This window comes from Thalia democratica, chromosome 9 (genome assembly GCF_965202585.1).
Source record: "Thalia democratica chromosome 9, ktThaDemo2.hap1.1, whole genome shotgun sequence".
NCBI classification, from domain to species: domain Eukaryota; kingdom Metazoa; phylum Chordata; class Thaliacea; order Salpida; family Salpidae; genus Thalia; species Thalia democratica.
In genome coordinates this window covers 19,666,007-19,683,691 of record NC_139173.1, presented here as the reverse complement: position 1 = coordinate 19,683,691, position 17,685 = coordinate 19,666,007, and positions in this window count along the sequence as shown.

The window sequence follows — 17,685 nt, the reverse complement described above, 5'->3', positions numbered from 1 at the left end:
AAAACTGTTCTGAGAATTTGAATATTTACTCAATGTACTTGAAATAAAAGTTTCACACAAACCTGAGTTTTAAAAAAATCTTAAGCAGGTTAAACCAGTTTTGAGTTTTCAATTTTTTTAAGTAGCCTGTTTGTTTGGTAACCCTGTTAAAAATAAAGTTTACAAAACAAAGAAAAAACAAAGTTAATTAACAGTGAATTAAATATATACAGCAAAAAAAGTATTAATAAAAGTCAGCTTGAATGGACTATTCAGTTTCTTAAATATTTATAACGAAGGTACAAAAATTAATTAAGCCATTAATAAAGTAGAAAATTTAGTTCTTATTCAGCACTATTACAATTTTTTATCCGCAATAAAAGTATTGTGTTTAAAAATGGTAAATGTAAAATATAAGACGAACTAAATGTTAACTATATTAGTTAGGAGTCGTTGCAAAAATTGAAAAACTAATAAACAAGCTGTTTAAGCCAGTTTTAACAAAGCACATGACTATCTCCAGTAACTACAGACTGACTAGAAAAAGTTGCCAAGGCATTTACGGAATAGTTGAAGTAGTTACTAAAATGGAGATACGGTTTAGAATTTAATTTTTTTTTAAACTTTATTGGCGGTGTTAAACGATTTTTGTTTATTTTTTAAATGTCAACAAGAAGTAATATGGAGTAAATGTCTGAATATCACAAAGCCGCATAAATAAAATTAGACTTTAATCTATCTGTTAAGATGAGAGCACTGGTACAACAAATAGTGCTTATCTGAGAATTTCTATAAGAATGCTTTAATAACTTTTACACTTCAGAAAAATTTATAGATTTAATTTCAATTCAAAACACAGCCATAGGTAAACACATTTTAAAAGCAATGGTGCAGTGCACAATTATAACGGGTGTTGATCTTAAGTTTTGTTAGAAACAGTGTTGCTACTGCAATTATTGCTAAATACAGTATAGTAATATGATTTTGTTTAAAAACTAGATCTTGGACTTATCTTCTTATCAATTAACTTCATTTAGTAATAAACTAAGAAGTATTATGTGCGAAGACAACAAGTTTAATATTTATGAAGTTAACTGTTAAAGTTGTGAACACAGTTTTGTCAAATAAACTTTACCACCTACATTTTTGAGAAATATTAGAAGAAACGGAAAGTCAATATGATGTCCTAGTTTTCTTTTAGCTTCTTTTTTGCTTAAGTTTTTGCTTGATGTTAAAAAGAGTCTACGAATAAAGGAATGAAATTGGATCTTTACTGAATATAAAAATAAAAACTGTAGCAGCTACAAGACTTAAAATATAAAAATATTATAATTAAAACCAAAACTATGAATATATCAAAACATACATCCTAAGTTTTGTTTTCCACTCTTTAAAACTAAAAAGCCAGCATGAGTGACCAAAAACTAGTTTGATACTTTAAATTTAGAATAAAAAAAGCAATTCATGCTAAATATTATAAAAAATGCCTAAGTTGGTCTGAGATTTGAAAAGTGTTCAAAACTACGTCTGAACTTGTGGCAATGTTAAGTTGCTAAACTGCTCGAATTTGAACTATTTTGATTACCAATTTGTAGACTTAATAAATTTGCCATCCTTAAATTTAGTACATTTTAAATAGGATTTTTCTAAAAACTAGTATCTGTGTATAATAGTATGCAAAAAAGAGAAATAAACATGATTTACTAAAAAAATATTGTTAAATAACTTATAAGTTATACCTATCAAAAAATATTTTAACTTATGTCATACTGTTTTAAAATAGTCTGTGTACACACTTAGTATTGCATCGAAGCATTAATAATAATAATAATAAATTATACTTAAATCAAAATTATTCTAACTAAAAATTAATTATAAAGTGGTCAAAAAATGGTTAAAAACATCCTTGTACATTGATGTGAATAGTAATCAATAAAGTTCACAGAAAAATTCTAAACAAAAATGTGTCAAAAATCAAAATAAAATAAACGTAAATTTTTATTACTTTGTTGTTTTAAATGTTTTTGTGTACTCTTAAGTACAACTTATAGTAAGAATATATCTATATAAAAAACTTAGGTATAAATTAAATGTTAAACATAATACTTAAATTTTAAGGTAAATATATTTAAGTTAGTAAATGGGCATCACTTTTGTACATAATGGAAACATTTGCGTTAAATTTATTTACTAGATATGTGTTAAAAAATAACTTACTGAATCCAAGCATTTCTCACACTCTTTTTTCAGCTAATAAAGCTAATAAATAGCTGTTGTAATAAGAAAGTTATTATGAAACTGATAGAAAATCACTGGTCGAACGCTACTTTGTCTTTTCTACATTTTTAAGCAAAACTAGTAAATTATTTTAACTGTTTTAAAATTTTGTACAGGGACTTAAAACAATATTGATCAAATTAAACTAAATTACCAAAAAAAAATTAACTTAAAATATGTTTTTGCTTGGTGGGCCATATTTACATGCTCGCGGGCCGCAGAAATTTCTCTCGCGGGCCGCAGAAATTTCTCTCGCGGGCTGCATTCCATTCAAAATAAAACGTGCTCGCGGGCCGCAGATTTACCCTTCGAGGGCCGCAAATGGCCCGCGGGCCGCAGTTTGCCGACCCCTTATCTAACCATTAGTGGCTACCCTTTAATAGTCTTTTACTAAAAAAATAAAATAAAATATTTTTTGGCACTTTTTGACTACTTCAGGTATCATACAGTTTAATATAACGTTTAGTGTATTATAATAACTTATCTTTATTGTTCTTAGGGGTGCACAACTAATTGAAATTAAAAAAAAGTTATTTAATATGCCATATTTCAAAATATAATATGCTTTTGGAAAAGTAAAAAAAGCTCCTGTAAATTTAAAAATTACTTATGGATGGCCATTTTTTTTTTACAAACTTTTAAATACTTTTTAAGATATAGCTAAAATAAAACTTAAATTATAACATTTTTTAGAAATAATTTTTAATAAAGATTGTTTTCAATACCTTTTTGCTATAGTCTCATCAATTACATAAGATTAGAACCACATTTAAAATATTTTTAATAATATATTATATTACTTTTTTAACTGTGACCTCTAAAACTTAATTGAATAGTCGTAATTATGTAACCTGGTATTAGACATTAATTGTTACTTAATAATTATTAATTACTTTAATTAATTTTAGCCTCTTATCATATTAACTTTTGTAAATTATTAATTTTCCTTATTGGTATTTATGTTGATAATAGAAAAACTATAAACTACAATAGGTCAGTACAATTAAACTTATTAAGACTGCTTAAGTTTTGAACTTAGGCAATAAAAACAAATAACCTGGAATTGTGACTGAAAGTCAAGAAACAATATTTACAAACGAGAAATTAAACAAAATCCTTTAAATATATCAGTTATTTTTTTATTTTTTTAAACATCAGTCTCAAACTCCACCCCTTGCAACAATAAACGTTTTCTGGGGAGTATATTTTTAAATATATACTAAAAAATTATTTTGTTTTTACCAACTTTTTTATTTAACTTTATTCATAAAGCTTTAGTTTTAAAATTCTATTAACAGCAAAGTTTTATGTTTCAAAATTAGCTTTGCTTTTATAGTTGAAAAATGTAAATTAGTTTTCAACTTACTTTTCATGTCTTTACTAGCAAGTTTTATAGTTTTGTACAATTTTGTCTACCAACAAATATAATACAAGTTAATTTGTTGTATATGTTATCTTTAATCAATACAAGTTTAATGGTTGCCACACATTTAAGGTATTAAGGATTCAAGATAACTTAAGATATTTTAAGTTCGTTTTACAAAAAAAAATCCAGGTAAAATGGTTAGATAGTACTTAAAAAAGTCTTAAAATTTGCATGAGTCTAATTATTTAATTTGTTTTTAAATTGGGTTTAACATAAACAAATAAATTATAAAAATAATTAATTTAATTTTAAAAAAGTTTACAAAGCTAAATAATTTCTAATTTGTTTAAATGCTAAACTGCCATAAGACTTTTTCAAGATATCAATTATCCAAAACGTAGGGTACTTTACCACATAAATACTGTAAACAAGTGTTTTTTGTAACTGTACAATCCTCTTCGGAAAATTTGTTTGTGTCAGTGTCAAAGACAACCATACTAGAGGAGTTGTTTATGAGAATTAATATTTTTCTTTCAACCAAAACACAGTCATGCATAAATTGAAAAATTTTTTTGATGGAACTTGGCATTTTCAAAAGCGTAAAAACGCAGCAAGTACTATCATAAACCTCCATCGAGTTTTTAATAAATCCTCCAAGCACGAAAAGCTTGTTTCTTAGGGCAACTAATCCGTGTCGGTATCTACTTTCCACCATGCGTGCCATAAAAGACCACTCATTGGCTACGTGGTCAAACGACTCAACTGTGTTAGACCTATGAAGACCGTCCACTTCTCCACCGCTCGCCACAACGCTACCTTCAAAAACAGCGGTGCCCGCTTGTGCGCGAGCCTCGTGCATTTTAGCGACTTCTTTCCATTCACAGCTTCTTGCGTCGTACTCAATGCAGTTGGAAAGATACTCATCCGAGCTTTCAACCCACCCTCCTATTATGTAATGCTTTCCATGAACGCGCACAAGCTGAAGTAGTTGCTGTTAGCCGAATCCAAGTCAGGTAATTCCAGCCACCTGTCATCTGGAGGGGAATATTTTTTTGCCGTTATTGAACTCATGCCTATTTCACTCCCGCCAAAAACGTAAACGTCGTTTTTCGAACAGACCATAAAAATTTCCTCTCTTTCTTCATGCAAATTACCAAGCCGTGTAACGTTTCTTCTTTTGTCGATTAGGTTGACAAATGGAGTCCATCCCCCAGCTCCAATAGTAATAATATTAAACTTGTCTTGATCGCAATACCTACTTTTGCAGGATCTACTATATTTGTTTTGATTAATATACTTTAAAAGCAGTTTGTACTTTTCCTCTTTATCAAAAATAGTAGTTTTATGAATAATATGTTCTATTGCATGACGGGAAAGCAAACCAAGACGAATTTTTGACAAAAGGTCAACTGCAAATACTTTTCTTTCTTCGATTTTGTAGTTTACCCAATCCTCTTCAGCATTAAAAACTTCAATTTCTGTGTCAATATTTAAACAAGAACTTGAAAAAAAATTCTTGACAGCACTGAAATCTAATTCTAAAAAGTTCGTTCAATGTGCTGAGACGTTGACTTTGCTAGATGCGGCAAAAAGTAAACTTTAGCCAATTTGTAATAAGTCGCAACGTTTTCGGAGTTAACATCATGTTTGATGTATTCAAACAATTCCATCTCTAAATCCTTGTTTAAAAGCAGCTTTGTCGTGTAAAGAAATGGAACCAAATTGCACTCGTCTATTAAACTTTCACCTAAAAAAACTGCTATTTTTTTAAATGATACTAGTTTCATCATAATAAAATAAAAAACTTGCTTTTGTAACTTATTCATAAAGTTTTATGAGATTTGTTGAATGTACTGTAAATAATTTTAGCATCCAAATAAGATGCTCTATGAAAATGTTTGACTGATATGAAACAAAGTATATAAAGTATACGAGCAAGAACAGCTTTTAAAAGCAGGATGCTCTTTTAGCAAACATTGTAATCTACTAATATAATTAAAAAAAATTAAATAAACATACAGTTATAAATTTCAAATAAAAAGCTTTGGGGTATATTTTTTAACAACTATTTAAGTTATATCAAAATAAAAATTTTATGAAGACTAAAATATTTTAAGGTATTTAAGATATGAACTACTGTAAAAAATTAACTAGCTTAAATGGTTTTAAGCTCAAAATTATATACAATAACATTTCTCGTTTATTCACAGCCTCTAAATACTTTAGTACACATTTTTGTTTTGTATATATAAACATTTTAACCTAAAAGAAAAAAAAAAACCTTAAAAGAAGAATGACTAGTAATTAACAAAGTATCATCAATAATAACTAAAAAGTATTAGAATAAGTTTCTTACCGGATGTTATTAACCGTTTGACATTTTTTTTATTGTTTTTGTCATTGTGTTTTGAAATATTACTGATGGCTAACTCAAGAAAACTACTGTGTATAGCTTTTTTAAGATTATGTTCTGCTGCAACATTGTACGTGTAATTTGACGATGACATTATATAGTTTAGGTGTAAGCTGTAAAATAACATGTTACATAAACTTTGAAAACAATTTGATATAGAGACGGGCAACGTTTGTAGTCGGTGGGCCAGATGTAGAAAAATTTAGTTCTGGGCGGATTGGAGCTTTTCAAAAATTACTTTCTTGTCTAACTCAGATAAAAAATAAAGCAATTCTATAGACTTTTTTTGATTTTCATTTTAAATAACAGAATATCTAGTGTAAGTTAAAAAAATTCAAAACCTCTGAATTTATTTTGTAAGCTTCGAACTTAACGTAAATCCTACCAAAGATTTTTTTACTCAATTTCGCATTTCATTTCAAATAGTCCGAATAACTAGTGAAGACATAAAAATGTTGCCTAGCTGGCCAGACGTACATGCTCCCGTGCCACAGTTTTGCCAATCACATACCGGAATCCACTTTTATTTGTAAACATCGGCCCAACCACACTTGCTTTAAATGCACTTCCATCGTTAGCATATTGTTAAGTGTTCAACTTAAAAAAGTGTTTTTAAAGTTTTTCACTGTAATTACTAACAAACAGTTTGATCAAATGTCAGGCTGCCTCTCATATTAGTGCTTTAAAGCGGTAATCCTTTTAATATTAGTAAAAACACGTGATCAGATTTCAATGAACTTTGTAGCCGCTTCTGATAAGAAGTCAGCTTTTGCCATGTTTTCATAAATTAAGAATAAAAAGTAGTTGAACTCTGGTATAAGAATTAGTCCAGTGTTTTTTTTTGATTTATATAAATTTATTTGCTTATTAATTCAATTTTTAAATAACATTTAATAATTGTTAGGTATTTGTAACTTAAAACTTTATTTAGTTTAATATACATAAGTATAACAAGTTACATTCTATAAAAATCTCTGATAATAAAATAAAGATTTCAGGCTTACTTAAGGGGAGTTTTAGAACTTAAATTAGGTATTAGAGAAAAGTTTATTATGGGAAAACCTAAAACTTACACTAGATACTCTGGACTCCAGAGTCTGGAGTAACAATGAAGAGAAAAAATATTAAGCGTATTTGAGGGAAATTTTTAAACTTGAACTAGACTTAATGGAACTTTTTTTTATATCTTATAGGATTCAGCCGGATCTTAGTTGAAAAAAGATTCGCATCCGGAAGATAAGTATCAAATTATAATACGTTAAACATACAAATAATATATAGCTAAAAGCTAAAAAGACATAACTTAAGGCATGCAATTAATGGTCATGGGCTTACGCTAAACTTCAAAATTACAAGTATTCGTAAGCTGCAGATGCAGTTTTAGTGATTACTTTTCATAACAGGCCCGATATATCTATTTTAAATTTCAAATTTGTCTTGAAATATGCCTAAAACCTTTTTTTTAAACTTCTAAATGTTTAGTGCAATGTTCAGGGTTACTACTGGCTCCTGGCAAATTTCTCAAGGTTTTCAAAATTTCCTCAAGGTTTTTGAAAGTACTTGTTTTTGGATCTATTTTAGTTTAAAACTAAGTTTAAGATAAAAAACTATACAACAAAGTATAACAACATTGAAAAGATACTGTAAAACTAGCTTAAATGTGTTTTTTAATAAAAAAAATTTTGATTATGTCAAAAATGTTTCTCTATACCTGGGTTTCCTATACTTTTTTTTAAATTACAGCCTTTAAAGAAATTAAAAAAACTATTGCCTCTACCAACAAAACTACTCAAAAAGCTACCATTTAAAACACTCAGACCTTTTTTTTTGTTCTTCATTTGCAATTCCAGAATGTCTAGTGTAAGTTTCAAAAGACCTTAAACATTTTTTTGCTCTTTCGCGCAACTCAAGAATGTCTAGTGTAGGTTTCAGAATTTTTAAATTGCCCAAAATCTTAAAAACACTCACCCTCTTCCTCCTTTCGCCCCTTTACTAATTAGTGCCCTTAACTTACCAAAATTGCCCCAGGGGCGATATTGCCCACTTTGAGAAACCCTGATCTATGCGGTAATTTTTTTGTGTCAAAATAAAACTTACTTAAAATGTAAAAATTGTTTACAATTCCAGGTTTTTTAGTAATGTAAGGTATAGATGCTAGTGCACTCAATTTGTTGGGATAGTTCATCATAACTAAACCCTATTTTATCTAATTACTGTGATATAAATACTAGATGTTACTTTATATAAATCAGACAGGACAGTTTGAACACTGTATCTATAATAAAAAAAAACACAAAACACTATTTAATAAATCTACTTCAGAATTGTAAGTTACTTTTATAAACCAAATGTAAATAATTGAAATAATTTAAGTTTAAGTGATCAAAAATTATAACTAAAATGACATCTAGAAAATATTTAAACAATTCTGAAACAATAAAAAATTGTTTAAATAATCCTTCTTAAACATGAAAATACACTAGTAAATTTGCATTCAGTTTTTACCAGACAATAAAGGTTTGATTCTTAGTCTCTAGGTCTTATCAGCAAAAATTCCTTATTATAATGTTAACATTGCATTATATACTTGCATTTTGGTTGACTGATTTGTTACACTCAACATTCAAACAATTAATATTCAATAATCAAAAAGAAGTTCAATTTTGGATTTAAAAAAAAAAAACTTGCCATATTCGACATATTTACCACAGTTGCCATTTTTTTCCATCTTCTGCTCTAATTGGGCCATTAAAATTGACGCAAAGTCTGTTTTTAGTTTTAGTCATTTGTTGACTGACTTTTCATTTTAAAAATGCAACCTTAAGAAAGGTGGCCTGAGATGAAAGTCAAACAATTAAAATTATTCAAAAATCTTGCAACACACAAGAGTTTCAACACTTGTGTTTAGTTTTTACTAATTTTTGTAATGGTTATGGTGATGTTTATGGTAAATGTGACTTTTATATTGCTGTATTTTATTTGTTAGTGTAAAACTGCGTAAGTACTAAAAATAAGTAAATAACAAAAAATTTTTTTTCATTGGCCTCATTTGAATATATAGTTTATTAAGATTTTTTACTAAAAAAAAAAAAGTTATATCACTTTTTTATAAATTTTGTTAAAAACAACTACAATTATTTTGATAGACATTGGATTTCATTATGATAACTTAAGAAGTAGAATTTAATTTATAATAGATGTATTTTTTTAATTGTAATGAGCACAATTGTTTTGTTTTTTAATTCGGATACTATAAAATGTTTTTTTTGTATATGTGTCAACCACTAGATTTCAACTTTGCAGTTCAACTCCCAGACTTTTAAAGCTGTCATTAAGGCCCCTATGGCCTATGCCATTAGACCACACAAATTTTTTTTTGCATAAATTTCTGTAACATTACTGCAGTTCAATTGTGAATATTTTAACAAAAAGTTTTGTAACACTATGGGAGATCAGTAGATATGTATTTTAAAAGAAACTTTTGTAATACTATTTTGTGCTGGTTTATAAATATTTTTACTGAAACTTTTGTAAAACTAATGCTATTTAGTTGTGACTATTTTAACAAAAAGTTTTACAACACTGTCAGTAGATATATTTTTTCTAAGAAACTTTTGTAAAACTATCGCAGGTTGATTAATAAATGTTTTTACAGAAACTTTTGTAACGCTATAAAAGGTTAGTTGATTTATCTTTTTTTGATGAATATGAGTATTAGGCTGATTTCTGCTCTATATTGGTCCGAAATCATGCTAGGCAATTACCTACACATTTTATGTAATATAACAAAACTTGTTTATAAATGCTAAATAGTTTAGTTGATAAAGTTTTATTATAAAAAATTTATCTTTAAAAAAAAACAATTTTAAAATAAAATTTACTTCAAATTGTGAAAATCCCTAAAGTGATGATGTGACAAAACAGAATGCTTCTGTTTAAACATTGTTTTACGTAAAAAAAAGTTATAAACACAACGCAGCCTGAATTATCCTATGAGTTGAACTGCAAGATTGAAACCTAGTGGTTGACATAAACAAAAAAACATTTTTTAGTACCTGATCTACAAACTGAAATAATTGTGCTCATAACAATTTTAAAAATACATCTATTACAAAGTTCTACTTCTAAAGTTATCATAATGAAATTCTATGTCTATTCAAATAATAGTAGTGTTTTTCAATTAATATTAAAAAAATGAATATAATTTTCTTTAATTATTAGACGGTTTCAATAAGTTAAATATTTCAATTATTAAAATAAAATTAAATATGTAAACTATTTTTGTTATATACTTATTTTTTATACTTACACTGTATAACACTTACAAATAAATTAGACTTTATGCAAAACTTTTTTAAATTTTTGATCATTTGACTCTTTAACTCAGGCTACTTTTCTAAAGTTCACATTATTTCAAATAAAAAGTCAGTGAACAATTGACTAAAACTAAACACAGACTGCGCTTCGAATTTAATGGCCAATTTAAAGTTTCATACACTACTTTTTTAAAGTGATAACTGTATATTTAGTTTTATTATTTATTATATCACAAACATAAGCCCATTTTAGTTTTTTTTACTTATATAAATAACAATCCCATGTTTTTGACAAAAGTTTTAATATATTTTTGCTGCAACCTCTCAGAAATTACTGCAAATATTTAAAACAAAATAATAGTTTTTTAACTAAAAACTATAAAATTTATAAAACTACTTAAGCGGTTAATTAGATTGTTGTAAAAAAACAATCAACAAAAACCAACTTTTCAATTATTTTTTAGACTAGTTTTAAAAAGTAAATAATGCAAAAACATAAATTTTAATTTACAAAACAAAACAAAATGTTTAGCACAAACAAAGACAATTTTAAGTAAATAAAATAATTAAAGACGCTTTTAAATAAATCAACCAAAGACACTTTTCAATTAATAAAGAAACCTTGTAGTCAAAATCTTTCTGCTTACATAGTTCAGGTTTATTTAAAGATATTAAGATTGCTTCTAATCTAACTAAGTCAATGGAATTTTCTACAATCGTTAATAACCTTAAATCTCGATAAATCATAGTTATTTGCACAATCGATGTTTTAAATCAGATGTTCTGCTATCGAAGATCTTTTTGTCGCATTAATAACAGCTTTCGTCTGATAAGTAGTCTATTTTCTTTTTTAAATTTAATACACATATAGGTGTTTGTTCATTTACTCCAGTTTTTAGCCTAGATGTTTGTCCAATATAACTTAAAAAAAGTTATGTTATCAGAAACTTACATAATAAATAAGTAACTAAAATTTAAAAATTCTAAAAATGTCTTAAGTATTTACTGCAACAACATACAGGGTCATCATTCTTTGATAAATGAGATACTCTGAACTTATATGAATATTTGCCTAAAATTTATATAAGTCAAAGATAAAACTACCACCAATTGACAATAAATACAATAAACATGAAGTTTATAAAAATAAGGCAACTAAAAAAATTTAATTTCAAGAAAATGTTCCAAAAACTAGCATGAGACTTAACAAGTATCAAAACTAACTTAAGTTAACATGAGATTATCAACAGTTTTTAACAAGCATGAGTTCAAAAAAAATTTAACTGATTAAATTTGTAAAATAATAAGTAACTGAGTTTAGGAACAAAAAGCACTTTATTATACCTATAAGCCACTCTTAATTTACAAAACTAGTTTTTAAAAACTAGTAAAAAATACAAAATTTGAAAGACTTAAGTCATATATGAATTTACCTAGTTATTGTAAAGATAAGATCCAGTATCTTTACCACATTAAAACTTAAAAAAAATAAGTTGAATTTATCTAACTAAATAAATGGTAGTTTCAAGGTTGTAAATAAAAGTATTAAGTTATAGTAAAATGACTTTAAAGTAAACTATATGTGTTGAAAAATACTTTTTAATAAATTTATAACAAGTGAAATGTTCTATTTTTGTATATGCGTTTAGAAATTGAAATTGTTTGGTATATAATTAAAAATGAAAGTAGATTAGAAAAAAAAAGCAAAAGATCATCAATTTTGTCTATTTCATCAAAGTTTAGAAAAAAGAAACTCTTAAAGATGTAAAAATCAAAAATAAAGTTATTAAAGTGATTTATAACATCATTTGTATCTAATACTACAAAGTTTTTATTCTACTTTACTTTCTACATAAGTAGAGGATACTTTTTTCTCAAATTTACTAAACCATCATTACATCTAACAGTTAACAAATTAGTTATGTTATGACCAATTTATTCATTAGGTGACTAAAATTAACCTTATTAGAATAAAAAACATAAACCAACATTAGAGGCATTCATACTTCTAAAAACAATTTTTTTTTTTACTGTTAATTTAAATTATTAAAACGAAATTTGTGCTTTGTTTATAAGTTTTTATATACAGAATTTTCTTTCATAATAAATCTAAGTCCTATTGCCGGAAATTTTGGATAGTTTTGTTTTAGTTTTAATAAAAGGCGGTGCTTTTTACTATGTCTGCTTTTGAGACAATAAAATAGATAAATTTCCAATACAATTTATTACAAAAGTACATCACATTTATTTAAAATATAATTCTAATTGTTCTAAATTAAAAAATTATTCTAATAGTTTATTCAAACAAAGCATATTGAATTAAAGTAACCAATCGCTTATTTACGCACATTGTGTCCACAGAAAAATGCGTAAAGATACGAGAGATCGTAAATATACGAGAGGTACCAAATATACTAACTATAATGGCTGTTTTTTGATATTGCTTCTAGTTAAAAGCAGATTGAGGACTTTCCCACTTTTATCAACTTGTTTAATTTATTTATAAATATGAAAAAAGATAAAACTAAACATATATTTAAAAAAAGGATTTAAATTTATATAATGCACAGTAACCTCTCGCTTATTTACGCACATTGTGTCCACAGAAAAACTGCACGAGAGACCGTAAAGATACGAGAGGTACCAAATATACTTAATATAATGGCTGTTTTTTGATATTGCTTCTAGTTTAAAGTAGACTGGGGACTTTCTCACTCTTAAAAACTTGTTCAATTTATTTATAAATATGAAAACAAAAGATAAAACTATACATATATTAAAAAAAAGATTTAAATTTATATAAGAAAATGATACTTTTAGAAAATTTCTAAATTTCTGCTGATTTTTTAAAATTTAACTAATTAAAGAAATTAATTTTTAAAGGAAAAAAATGGTACGCACTTTTTTTTAAACCCATTACTGCCAATATTAACCATGAAAATCATAGTCTACCATGGGCACCACACCGTCTTCTCCCAAAGATTTCAATTTTTATGATCATGTACATTCACATTTTTCTTGTTGCCCTCTCTACAAGAGCAACCCTAAAAAATGCAATAAAAAGGTTAATAATAGAACAAAAAGGGGGTAGTCGTGAAAATGCTATAACTAACATATTTTATTTTTCTGAAACTAAATGTGTTTCAAAAAATGAAAACAAAAAACAAGAAAAAAGACTAACAACTACTCAAGTAAATAAAAAATTAGTTAAAAAATCTCACTTATAAACAGAAATAAACAAAATAAGTTTCAGGGTTGTCAGGGGTTGTTCATACCTGTCAGGGTTGCCACACACTCAGGGAACTCAGAGAACTCAGGGAACTTCAGGGAATTTTAAAGTTGAAGAAAATATCAGGGAAACTCAGGGAATTTTGATGCTCTTTTTTTTCAATCCAGGGAAACTCAGGGCAGTTTTGGTTTTTTCTAAAAAAGTCAGGGAAATTTTAAAACTTTAAAAAAAACCTCAGGGAATTTTTTTTTCTAGATCTAGAATGAGATTTAGTTTATCCAGTTTCAATATTTGTTCATAAAAGTTTATTTTATTCATTTTTAAGTGCATATTTAAAAAATTTTAGCCTTGCGGCAAGTTCTTCAGTATTCTCAGAATTAAAATGATAATTTTTTAATAAACAAAAATAATTTTAAGGGTTTGAAAAAAAAATCAGGGAAACTCAGGGAAGTAAAAGGTTACTTAGGGAAGTTTCTGGTCACTCAGGGAAGATTTTTTGATTCGAAGAGTGGCAACCCTGTCCTGTTCAAAAACCCTGTTACTCTAAAACAAATTCAACAATTATTTTTTTAAAATTAGATAATAAAAAATAAATAAAAACAATAATCATACTCAATTATAAACTCACATAAAAAAAAAAGTTTGTAAATAAAAACTGCTTGTTCAAAAATTATACCCAAAACCAAATCAACTCTGCTCACACCCAGCCAACACAGCTGCCATTGATTTTTCTTAAAAAGAAAAATAATAATAAAGAGCAAAACCTAATAACTAAGAAATCATTTTATGTGATACCATTTAAAAAAAAATTAAGATTGACTTTTGTCTAATTGATTTCTGAGCAATACATTTTTCAGTCCAGATTGAAATGCTATAAGATATTCTTGTTCTTTTAAGCTTTTTGGGGTTTCCTACTATACCTTACATCCAAGATATGACAAGGACTTAGACCATAAAGACTATTTACTCGAGGAAAAAGTAATTTGTCTCTGAAAATCTCGTTGAATGGTTGTGAATCTTGTTTATACTTGTAAAGTAAGGATTGAAATTAACAAATTCAAGAACCGCTTACCAAACAAGGGCTAGGGGTAACTGTGGTAGTGAAAATAAATTAAAGAAAAAAAATGTATACATATATATATATATATATATATATATATACCACAGATGTTCTTGTGCTAAAACTTTATTTCAACTAACGGCGTTTCACTGCTCTCAAATAAATTTAAGAACAGATCTACGGAGTCTCAAAAAGCTCTAAGAATAGAGAATCCTAAGTTTTATGAATATCGGTAACTTTTCTTTAAAATATTTAAAAGCTGATAATAAACTCCAATAAAATAAATATTGAATTTTAAATTAGTTAACAAGCCTACTTAAAGATGATGAATAGTATTGCAAGTTTATTTTCCTAAAATGGGCACTGGCATCCAGACTAAATAACATTATTTTGTTGAAAATCAAAAAACATAACTTAATTAAAAGCTTATCGATTAATATTTAATAAGATTTAACTAATACTTTCTGCACATCTGTGTAACTTTTTTTTCATAACATATTTTATATCATCGCCAAGGCACAATCGATACAGTTAAAATGTATATTATCAGCATTAAGATACTGACAACTATAGAAAGTATCAGAAAAAAAATGCATTGATTCTAAATTTGATTAGTTTTGTTTAATATTTTATGGTTACGTGACATATTTAATCTCTCAAAATTAGCCGTACATGAATAACAAATTTGCATGTTATGTCTGTCAAATTTTAGGTGGTAGATAGCTTTTGAGGAAATTTATTTTTTTTAGAATTATAAATTGTCTGCCGACGATTGTTTTTATTGAACCACTTAATAGGAGTTTAAATCACATTTTATTTAATTTTCTTATACTTTTATTGTTCATTTTAGTTTTTTGCTCCAATTTTACTATTTAAGTTTTTTATAGTAACCGCATTTTTTCATTAACAATTCGTAATCTTGTTTTCTCTTTATAAATGTTTTTTTTTGTTACTTGATATTTTGTTTAACAATGATTAATTATTTTTGGTGCTTGTTTTGTAATATTTTTGGACTACTAGAATTTCTATTAATATATATATAGTTTTTGCCTTTTTATTTTCACAAGGCATATAGGAGAGATCATACAAGTTAAGCTTCAAATCAAGGTAATTAGTTCTCATCATTGTTTATTCAACAGTGACTTGTAATTCCATAGACTTGAAAAAGGCATGCGTTTGTTTTTTTTTTAATCTTTCAACTTTAAAGGCAATACAGCTAGACCATTTTTACAACACAACTCTTACTAAAAAAAAATATTTTTCAACTCATTTAACAAGAATAGTCCTAATAGTTTACATACTTCTGAACTATTAAACATCCCCGCATTACATTAAAAATAATTTTTTGTTGTTTATTTTATTTATTATTTACGTAAACAAATATGTTCAATATTTTTCCCGAAAAACTTGATATTTCTTCATTTAACCTTCATGATTTTAATCTAAATATTTCAAACTAGGGGATTTTTTAATTTGACAATGTCAATCTGCAGCACCCCCTAACAAAAAGACCACGCGACGCCACTGCTGCCCCTGCTCAAGTATTCCCTGATCGAATTGCCTCTGCTCGAGTTTCCTCTGCTGGAGTATTCCCTCCTCGAGTTTCTTCTGCTCAAGTTTAACTTGTCTTATTGTTCTCGCGTTATAGTAAGTTTTAACAACGATCGCGATTTAATTCACATGGTGCTAAAAGTTCATGCAGCTTCAGAATTCAACTTTTTTTGTATTGAAAACTTGTAAACATTTAAGATACAGCTGACACACATTTTGAGCTTACAGCTCCAATTTTACGAACATTTTGAACACAAATATAAAAACTTGAAAAAAAAATAATTCAGCAGGAAAGTTAACGACGTTCATGTACACATTTTGCTGTATTTTTTGTACAATTTCATGATAACATAACTTTCTTATTTTTTAAGCTAATATCAAAAATTTTATATCATTTTAAAGCTCAATTCCTCAACTTTAAGATAAAGTTACTTTGACGTAGTTTGAGGTTGTACAGCTAAAGCAGGGGCACATTTAAACAACGTGTTTAAAGGCTTAAACGCTAAAATCAAAAAATAGTTAGCACACTATTTCATTTTTTTAGGTAGAGCTACAGCTCCAGAGTTCAACCCCACGCGACGTCCCTGGTTGCCATAATGCCAAACAATTAGATTTTTTGTAAATCTAGCGGTTGTAAATACTTTTTTTATTTACTTAGATTACTATGCCTAGATTGTTAACAAAAAATGAAAAAATACTAATAATAAAAAACCGCCAGCGTTAAGATTATCTTATCCAAACAGCACTGATTTTAACACAAACTCAATTGTGGCGATACGCTTATATTGATGGTAACTATGCTGTTTAAAAAAATAAAATAATTTTTAAATGTATATAAAATGTTTAACAAACAAAAAGCTGTTTATCTATTTCGAAAGCTCTTTTTATTTTAACGTATTTTATATCATATGAGTAAAAACATCAATTTTTGTAAAAATAAAAAAGTTAAATAATTTTTGTTCTCGATTAATACCGAAAAACTAATATTTTTAGTTGTAAAATGTAACTTTTTTTTTTCTAGTTTACAAGCATATATATGTAAGCTGAAAAAAAAATTCAGTACCTTAGTGTATTACAGTAGTTATGAAATTAATAAAATAAATAAAATTTTACATCTGACTAAAATAAAAATTAAATGTTAAAACTCAAAGTCATAACTACAAAAAATTTCCTGTATAAACTTTGAAAATTTTGTATACTATGCCTGGATTAATAAATTAGGATATTCTAAAATTTTGGTACGCCAATTTAAAAATTGAAGATAAAAAATTATCTGTTGTGAATGTACTTAATGCACGAAATAGTGGCTAAAACTAGGGCAAAAAAACTCATTGCCTTCCTAAAAAATAAAAATAAATAAATTTTAAGTATTAAAAGTCATTAATTGATTTTAAGCTTTAAAATAACAAGTTTTACTATTTTGTACTTTTTTTAATAAAACTTTTCAAATTCAGTTTTAAGTTTCAATTTTAAAAATAAATTGCTAATAATTGT